Raw genomic sequence first — 10,315 nt, 5'->3', positions numbered from 1 at the left:
GGTTCTCTTTGAGACGTCAAAGAGCCATCCTGCGTGGCTCTGGGATTCACTTCTGTTCTGCTTTTCTACTGTTGACTAAAACCACACTGAAGGGTTTATTGGAATGTTTGTGGAACACCAAATAATCATTTTGTAACTTACGCTGTATAATTTCCCTTTACCGTGGACAGGATGTGTGTAACTATGGCGCACATTTAAACAAAAAAATCTCTGTTAATCGCCTCTCTGCTTTCTTAGCGACTATTTTAAACCTAAATACTAAATGTTGAAATAAAGAAGTAGAGAATGACTGAGATGCGAATGGAGATCTCACTGGCTCCTAATTAATGACCTGCAATCTGAATGTTGTTCCCAATTACTTTTGAAGCACCAATGGAAATAACCGTCTATTGCCATCTTAAACTTGGGGGGATTTTATTGTGCAGTTGCTGTGTCTCAGGATTTGCCACCTCTTTTCTTCAGGAGCAGATTTGAGTTAATGCCCTTTCACCTTAAGAACAAGGAGTTCAAATTCTTGACATTCCTGGGGCTAGAGGAGAGGAAAGGGAGAAGGAGTAAAAATCCCAAACTCGGTACCTCAGCGAGGTTTGTTTTAAGTACTATAGCTGTACTGGTATATTTCATCCTGTCCCTTCTTCAGAGAAATGTCAATTCATCATTCTGTACATCGATTTAACCTTCTGTTTCTAGCAGATGATGGAAAAGCTTTAAAAATATATATATATGATAAAGATAATTCAATTTCTTTAGCATGCTACTATGTTTTCATGGTTACAATGGTTTTTGATCTTTTTCTTTAAAAAAAAACAGTATTTTATACGTTAAAGTTAGAAAAAGACAGATTGTAGATCTAAAATATTGCTAAAATATTTTTGAGTAAATTGTACCCATAATTATTTTCAATCACTTTTGCTTCATTTTTGAAATATTTGCATTAGCTCCTGTTTAGCAGGATATTTGAGAAGCATAGGATTTTTTTGGGGGGGGGAGCAATATTTAATTTTAAAATGCCTAATTTCTTTAAAACATTCTAAAACCCAACATAATGAAAAAAGCTATAGTTCTTGGACAGTTTTTGCTGTTTATAACCTGCTTACATAGCTAACAGTAGAAGTTCACAAAGTACACACCTTGTATTTAGTCAACAAATGTCCATTGAGGGTCTAGGTTGAATTTCATTTGAAACCACCTCTTCTTTTCATTTTTTTCTTTTAAAAGCAGAACAGGAAATAGAGAAATCAAGACTCCAGTGATGTAATTCTTACTTTGTGACATTTACATTGTTATTCCCCTACAAGAACTCTGGTGAGGCTCGGCTGGGCCTCTGGGTTAGTCCCCAAGCAGGTACCTCGTGGTTGACCTGAAGATATTCAGAACCCGCTTTGAGAGATCAGTGTCTGTTTTCTAAACCTTTCTAAGGTCTTAAAATTATTTTTAACAAGACTTCAGTCTAATGCTGTGTGAAGGGAGCAGACTCTTTCCAGGTACCACATACCTGACTTGAGTTTAGTAAGACACCTGTTTCCATTTTCTTTTTTTATTATTAAATCATAGCTGTGTACATTAATGCGATCATGGGGCACCATATGCTGGTTTTATAAACAGTTTGACACATTTTCATCACACTGGTTAACATAGCCTTCCTGGCATTTTCTTAGTTATTGTATTAAGACATTTATATTCTACATTTACTAAGTTTTACATGTACCCTTTAAGATGCGCCACAGGTGTAATCCCACCAATCATCCTCCCTCCGCCCACCTCCCCCCTCCCTCCCTTCCCTCTCTCCCTTCCCCATATTTTTAGGTTCTAACTGGGTTATAGCTTTCACATGAAAGCCATGAATTAGTTTCATAGTAGGGCTGAGTACATTGGATACTTTTTCTTCCACTAAGAAGAATATGTTCCAGCCTGTTTCCATTTTCTAACTCACAAACCGAAGTTCAACCTATTGCCTGCCTTGGATGGTTTTATCACAATGGGAAGTTGTCCTATTTACATTTCAAAGACATAGAGGCTTTATTACTTCATTTTCTCTTTTGTTTCATCCCCCTAACCATGTCTTCAACCCCAACCCCAACCCCAAACCCACCCCATATCCCAGAGCCAGTTTTGTGATCCTTCCTGGGCAGAAATCATTGCTGACCTCTCTGCAATTTCCAAGCTCCGGAGAGATTAAAAGACCAAAATGAAACATTTGAACAATGGCCTATGATCTTACCCATAAGACAAAAATTTTAGCCCTTATCCAAATCAGCTGAGCAGCACCTTGACCCCCTGTTCTGTACTTCTAAAGGAAACACACTTGTGAAAAACATTCCCATCTTTGTGCCATCTTGCTCCAGAAGGGCAAATACACCCTTAGATTTGACCTGTCCATACCCTTTGCAAAGATCCCAGGGAAGACAAAACCCTGGACATCACTCATTTGAACATGTCACGACTATCGCCTGAGAAGTCTGGAAAATTGGGCTTCATTCCTGGCTCTGCCAATAATTAACAGAACGATCTGAGGCCATTTGTCTGATTTCCTGGAAGTGGGCCCTTCATCTATATAATCAGATGTTCTGTAAGACCCATTTGAGAAGAAAAACACCATGATTCCATCGTATTTATTTATTTATTTAGGACATCCTTTATTAGGAAAGGCTCAAGGCTTCCCCATACCCTCTGCCAGAATTCTGACTAGGGCATTTGCAAAGCCTGCAGCTAGTGTGACCCATAAGATTCCAGATGGGATCTGCCTACTTAGTACTATCTTGTGAGCTGCAAATTAACTTGTGTTTTATGACTGTCCGCCCAGGACAGGCGTCAGCACCTCAGTCTTCAGAGTCTCCGCTCTTTCTGAAATGTGTCCAGGCTCCTCTGGGGCTGAATACACTGTCCTCGCTTGTCCTGCTAATTTTGGCAGCCTGGTTCATATTTCTCTTGTCCATTGTGTGAAGAAATTCTGCCTGAATTGCTTACAGGCTACTCTAGGGGTCCAGTCTGAGTCCAGTCTTTCTTTTTCCTTGCCCTTTCTCTCTTTCTCCCCGGAGAAGGGGACGCGCAGAGGAAGCTGAGAGACACCCACAAAGGCTGCTCCTTTTCTGGTGCTCTGCGCAGAGGCTGGTGTCCCTGGTCACTTCCTGACTCGCCCTTGAGCTCCTTTGCAGGGGATCCTGGTACATTAGCTACATTGTCTGTGGCGCTTTTTGACAATCCCCTGTCATGTCTGTGTGCATCGTTTGGCAGGCTGCATGCTGGCGCCGGGATTTGGGGCCCTCTCCCCACCCCCGCCCCGCCCCCCCGCAGGCCTCATGCAGAACAAAAGCCCATCCTCTCACCGTTACGCTCTCAGTGGTGGGACCTGACCCCAGCAGAGCCCCAAAGATGTGCAAGGACCTGGGGAGCATTTGTGTTCCTAGGAGGCATTTTTGGGCCTGGCACGGCGGGATTTGGGGATAGAGTACAGAGGTGGAGGGCCACTGGCCCTCAGAACGGCATCCTTACTCAGTGAGTCGATCAGAAGGGGACCCGGCTGCAGAGATTTGGTCTGCACGACCCCTAAATGGCCAGGCTGTTGGCAAAGAAACCAGCCAGTCTGGTCGTGTGCTTTTTTTTTTTTTTTTTGAAAGGGGGGTTATCTATAGACATAAGAAACTTCCAGAAAATGAAAGTTTTTTTTCTTTCCTTTTGCCCTAATTATAGAATTAGTTCATAGTTCATTAGTTCATTTATTGACCAAGCTTGTGAAGTACTGAAACGTTTATTCTAAAGGAGCGGAAGCAACAGGATATTTTCCCCATTGCTGATGGTCTAGTCCAGTCCTTTGAATAGTTTTTTTCAAATGCCTCCAGAAATCTGGTGGTCCCCAGTGGGGGGAGGCCTGGGAAGAGGCTTGGGGACATCATTTCTTTCTGAGGGTCATCCAAACTCCATTTCATGAACTTGAAGGGGCCGTTAAAGAAAAACCGTCTTGTGAAAGGTGGCCGCCCTAGCTGTTCCTATTCCTGGGGGGACTCTGCTCCTCTTCACCAAGACCGCTGTCACAGGCCATCCTCAGGACAGCTTGGGCCCAGCACGGCTCATGTGGCTCTGAACACGTCAGCAGCTTTCTCTGCTGCCCCCAGCCCAGGTCGCCATGGGTGCTGAGCTGCAGCTGCCCGGCTCCCTCTCACCTTCTAGTCCTGCATCAGAAGCTCTCTGTCCCCTTCTTCTCCTCCACAGGCGGGCTGTCCCCGCACTGGGCATGCAAGCCGGCCTGTCTTTCATGCATCTGAGGGCTGAACATGTGAAGCTACCCTGTCCTTCACTTTGAATGCCTCTGGGCTCCCTTGTGGTGGAGTGACCTGGGTGCATCTGAGCAAGCTGGCCTCCTTTGGAGAATTCCAGACTCCCCAGTAAGCAGCTGATTGGATTCACTCTGCTGAAGACCAGACTCCAGGGCTCCTGACCACTGCCTGGGACCACGGGGCCATCCTAGAAAGACAGGGCCGCTGCTTTGTTCAGTCCAACACTGGGGACCCAAAATGGATCATGAGAAAAATTGGACGGAGAAGATGGGCTGGGAGGCTGCTCTTAGCACACTGACAAACAAAGTCGGTGGCACATGACACCCTGGGCAGATAGTGGCTAAGATTTCCACTGAGCACATGTGCAAGGCCGGGCTCAGCAGATGGATTTTCTCCTTGCATCCTAAAAGCTCCATAACGGAGGAAGGTTATTATCCCCACCTTTTTTTGAGACAGAGTTTTGCTCTGTCACCCAGGCTAGAGTGCAGTGGCATCATCATAGTTCACTGCGACCTAAAGTGATCCTCCTGCCTCAGCCTCCCGAGTAGCTGGGACGACAGGTGCCCACCACAATGCCCAGCTAGTTTTTCTGCTTTTAGTAGACATGGGGTCTTGCTCTTGTTCAGGCTGGTTTCAAACTCCTGAGCTCCAGGGATCCTCCTGCCTTGGCCCCCCAGAGTGCTGAGATTACAGGTGTAACCCACCATGCAGGCCTATTTATCCCCATTTTCTGGGTCAGAAAATCGCAGGTAAGTAATTTGCCCAGTTACACCGCTGCTAGGTGGACGGGCAGTGACATGGAGCCAGTGGAGTCCAGGCTGACCTGGATGGGAGGTGTCCAGGGCTGACACCAGCTTTAGGGGGGCCACTGTCTCTGTCCCTCCCTGTGGAGCACAGTGGCCAGCGTGGAACGTGTTTAGTATGTTTTGCTGAATGCATGTATGCTGCTTGGAAGACAGACGTATGCTGCATTCTCCGAGGAGAAATGAAATCACACCCTGGACATCATGGCTCCTGGTCTGACCCCATCTTCGTGGGGGAGGAGGTAGTGGGGGGCGCGAGGCACATGGCTGTGTCCGCTCAGCACAAAGTTGCCAGAGTGCATGCCTTTGGCTTCCGGGCAGACTCTTCCTGAAAGTCTGGTGCCTCTTTGATACCAACATCTGTATTAGTGCCCCACTGCTGCTGTAGCAGACACCAGGAGCTGGGTGGCTGACAGCAGCACAGATGCAGTGTCTCCAGCTGGGGGTCAGAAGCCCAAGATCGGTCTGGGCTGAAGCCACAGTGTTGGCAGGGCGTGTTCTGTCTTTGGGGGACGTTTCCTTGCTTTCTCTTGTGTGGGGAGTCTCCCTGCATTCTTGGGTCTCTTCAACCTATTTCTTCCGTCATCACATCTGCTCACCATTTCTCAAAAAATGAGAGTTGTCCTTCATTCTGGAGAAAGGTGTAGTTTAGAGGTTACAGGTGGGAGAGCAAGCTGATTCCTTCTGCCTTGGGGTTGGACAAGCAATGTGAAGTTGGGGAATTTTTCCACTTGGCAGAATTAAAAAGCTCCAGCTGGAAATGGAACCCATGATTGTGTCTTTTTTTTTTTTTTTTTTTTTTTAAGAGACAGGGTCTTGCTCTGTTGCCCAGGCTGGAGTGCCGTGGTGTCACCATAGCTCACTGTAGCCCTCTAACTCCCAGGATTAGCACTCCTCCTGTCTCAGCCTCCCAAGTGGCTGGCACCACACCTGGATAATTATTTCCTTACTTTTTGTAGAGATGGGGTCCTGCTGTTTTGCCCAGGCCAGTCTCCAACTCCTGGCCTCAAGCAATCTTCCCACCTCAGACTCCTAAAGTACTGGGTTTATAGGCATGCCAGGTGCATCCAGCCCCACGATCATGTCTTCATTTGCCTCAGGTATTAATCAACTGAAGTTGGCTTCACTGACTGTAAATCTACCTAACACCAAGGTATTGGTTAAAGAAATATGAAAATAAAGACATTCCTTTACCCAAGCCAAGGCTGATTTTTATACATGACATCTAATCTCATGGGGGGACACTCCTCAGACCTGAAGTGAGATGAGAGAGTGTGAACTTTTGCATTTTATGATGACTGTCTCCAGACATTCATGCAAGATCTCTTAGGAGGGCAGGAAAGAAAGCCTCTGTTTTTTTTTTTCTGAGACAGAGTCTCACCCTGTTGCCCTGGGTAGAGTGCCATAGAGTCATAGCTCACAGCAACCTCAAACTGTTGGGCTCAAGCAATCTTCCTGCCTCAAACGTCTCCTGAGTAGCTGTGACTACAGGCACCTGGCACAACACCTGGCTATTTTCTTTTTCTTTTTAGTGGAGATGAGGTCTTGCTCTTGCTCAGGCTGGTCTTGAACTCCTGAGCTCAAGGGATCCTCCTACCTCAGCCTCCCAGAGTGCTGGGATTACAGGCTTGAGGCCACCGTACCCAACCAGATTCCTTTTATATCTTTCTACTATCTGGGGCCTTTCAATAATACTGGAGTGTCATCACATGGCAGAAAGCTCTGTTATTCTGCCCCCTTTAATTGGGTTTAAATTTTCATGACTGCATTTCACCCAAATGAAAGGCTTTTAAAAGAGTGACTCAGAGACTGTGGTGGGTGAGTAGCAGGAAGCAGCCTTCTCTCGGCTCCCCATAAATTATACCAAGTAAGTGAGCAGCTAATCCAACTATGTGTGAAGTCAACCCTTCTCTTAAGAGGTTTACAATCTCTATGGGGCGATGCAATGTGCCTGTGACTGTGGCTCCGGCTGGCTGGTGGAGCAGGCTGGAGTGCTCAGTCCCAGGCTCACCGTGGACAGGAGGGCTGGGCCTTCCTAATTGGATCAAGGGGCCTGGAGCTGCCTCCTGGGCTGTCTAAATGGGATTGTGGGTGGCATGAAGGGATGGAGCTTAATTCATTTCACTGCTGCCCCGGCTGGCACCCCACACCCTCGGTTCCATCAGAGGCCCACTGTCTCGTGTGTGGATTAGACAGGGCCCCTTCAATGCTGCCACTTTTCCTTCCAGAATCCAGGTCCGGCCCACTCCTGTGCCTCGCAGCGCACGTCTATTGAGGCAGGGAAGGAAGGGAGGCCACTCTAGTCTTGCCTGTTTGATCAGTAGCAGCTCTGATGAAGGGAGAGGTTTTAAAATACAGTCGCGTCTAAGATGAAGTTTGGGGATTAGGTGTCTCTGCTTTCCATTACCCCAGATAGAAGGTGCTGGTGGAACGCCGGCCCTCAGAGCCAGCTGGCCGGCCAAAGGTGAAAGCGGAGGAGGAGAGAAAGAGGCGTGTATCAATCCTCTTTTTCCATCAACTGGGCCCTCTACGGTGGACTGCTGGCCTGGGTTTCTTCTCTGTCACAACCCCAGAAACTGAAGCTCCGGGATGTGTCTGAGTTACCCAAGGACACAGAAAGCCTGTCCCCAAGGGCCTGTCCTAGATGGTGAGACTGTTGGTATATCTGTTCTCAGTGTTAACAATAAAGAATAGAAAAGAAAAGCCCACAGTGTAAGGCTTAAACTGAAGGGAAACACTGCATTGGCTTACCACTGAGAAAAAGATCTTTGATTTCCAGATAAAGATATCCCTAATAGAACTTGTCACCTTGATTTCATGTCTTAAAAAAAAAAAGTTCCTTTGAGAGAAACTTTTTTCCTCTCAAAGTTCCTTTGAGAGGTTGAGCTTTGCAGATGAAAGCGGCTGTCCCCCCAACCCCAAACATAAACCAAAAGAAGTTCCTTTTTTTTCCTTTTTTTGGTCAATGTATGCCCCTGTACAAGTCTAATTGGGTTTTGCACCCATCAGCCAGTGAATTTCGTGTCTGTTGAGGACATGATGATATGCAAATTTTTCTTGAAGACAGATGGCTATAATTTAGTGAGCAAAGATGCTCAGGTTGGGCTGAAGTTTGCAAATCAATACAGTGTGTTGGCTTGCTGGGAACTTCCCCATTTTGTTAAGGATTACATTTCTACATAGTTTGCAGACGAGATGTTAATCAGTGGCTGTTGGCCAGAGAGGGCAAACCCCACCAGCAAATAAATGCATTTAAGATGTTAGGAAGTGGCCGAAGAGGAATATGTATGCAGGGACCTGAAAAATTTGAAACCAGTTAAGAACTCAAAGGTCATTTTGTTCAGGGCAAAATTCTTGTGCCTGGTGCTGACAGTTTGCCCTCTGGGTGTTTTCAGAGCTTAAAGGATCAAACTTGTCCACATGAAATATGGAATGTCTAATACAGAAGCCCACATGCCCCTCAGACCAACTTTCACCCTGTAATTACGATGGCTCAGCTCCCCGGTGGGTACCACCGCACAGCGCGGCCTCGCTGAGCTCACGGGCTGGCGCATCTGGAGGACCAGGTTCAAAAGTCTTTAGTAACACACCAGCACAGAGGCTCGGTGCCTGTAGCTCAGTGGTTAGCGCGCCGGCCACATACACCAGGGCTGGTGGGTTCGAACCCGGCCCAGGCCAGCTAAACAACAATGACAACTGCAACAAAAAAAATAGCTGGGCATTGTGGCAGTCGCCTGTAGTCCCAGCTACTTGAGAGGCTGAGGGAAGAGAATCGCTTAAGCCCAAGAGTTGGAGGTTGCCGTGTGCTGTGACACCACAGTGCTGTACCGAGGGTGACATAATGAGACTCCAGCTCAAACAAACAAAATACCTGGACAGAACACTTAACAGTCCATAGCTTATTTACAGCTCTGGGAAGCAGGGGAAACTGCCTTTCTCCAAGGCTAAGATAGGTTCCTGGTGATAGTGGAGCTTCTTCCCCACTCTGCAGAGATCCCACCAAAGCGCTCGTGTCATCCACCACATGGACCGCTATGCTAAGAGGGGGATGAACTATGACATTTGTGCTTTGAAAAACTTGAAGATTCCCTGCAGGTTGGAAGGATAGAGTGGGTGTTTATGGTGTGGGATGGGGACTTAGCAACCACGAGTTAGGCCAAGTTCGAGTTATGAATGGGTGGCTAGCTTTGGATCTGCTTCTGCCTCCCCCCACTTTCTGGTCCCCACCTACTCCCTTTTGGTATTTGTCACCACAAGGCTGGGCCTCCGGTGCTGCCTCACAGTCAACGGTAGAGCCCTGTCGGGAGCAGAGCCTCGCAATCTGGGTGGGCAGTCACCCTTCCTTCTCGGGACAGAGCTGGGCATCCTCCTCCCCTGAGTCAGGGCTGATACAGTCTCTGGAGCAAAGGTATGATGACTCTTCATGGCTTAATGTTCTTCTTGGTTGAGCTTTGCAAATGAAAGCGGCTGTGCCCCCACTCCAAACATAAACCAAGCAAGTGGATCCTGTGGGAATTCTCCTCACCAGGGGAGGGCAGGGTTTGGGGGCAGAGCTATCTTCCAACGCCTAGCATGGTATAATGTGATGAATAACAGTTACTAGTTAGTGCACAAGGTGGTCACCATGTCAGAAGCATAGAAATTATTTTAGCATGTAAGGAAATTAATGTAACTAAACCATTTTTACGTATTCCCGTGTTTCTCAACTCAGTGGCCACCCTGAGTTTTGGGCACTTTCTATTACTCTCGCTTAATCCTCCCAACAGCCCCAGGATGTAGGCATTGTCATCTATCACCCTTAGTTTACAGTAGGAGGACAAAGGGGCTTGGAGCAGCTAAACTGAGTCGTTCGCTCGTGGCCAGTCGGAATCTCTGACTCCACAGTGGCACTGCTACCCTTCCCTTCCTCCTCGACCTGCAAGGTTCCTGGGCTCCGTGTTCCTAGCTTCTGGACTTTTTCTTGTTGTTGTTAGAACACTTCTTTCGCTTCTCCCATTGAGCGATTATCTTGCTATTTCTCCTTGTAAGGCAGCCTAACCTCCCTCCCAAGAGGTTAAGTTAGTTGCTCAACATCGCAGACAAAGGTCAGCCTGGGGTTGAAGCTCACAGCCGTGTACTCAGGGCCGGGCATCCCTGGGGAATGTTCTTGGCAGGGGCAGGCTAAGTTTAGATTTGATCACTTAGTGGTGGTCACGGGCAGTGTTCGGGGGTCCAGCATCGTCTCCAGCATGGAAGGCT

Source organism: Nycticebus coucang, chromosome 20 (assembly GCF_027406575.1).
Source record: "Nycticebus coucang isolate mNycCou1 chromosome 20, mNycCou1.pri, whole genome shotgun sequence".
In the NCBI taxonomy this organism is placed as follows: domain Eukaryota; kingdom Metazoa; phylum Chordata; class Mammalia; order Primates; family Lorisidae; genus Nycticebus; species Nycticebus coucang.
This window is presented reverse-complemented; position numbering follows the sequence as displayed.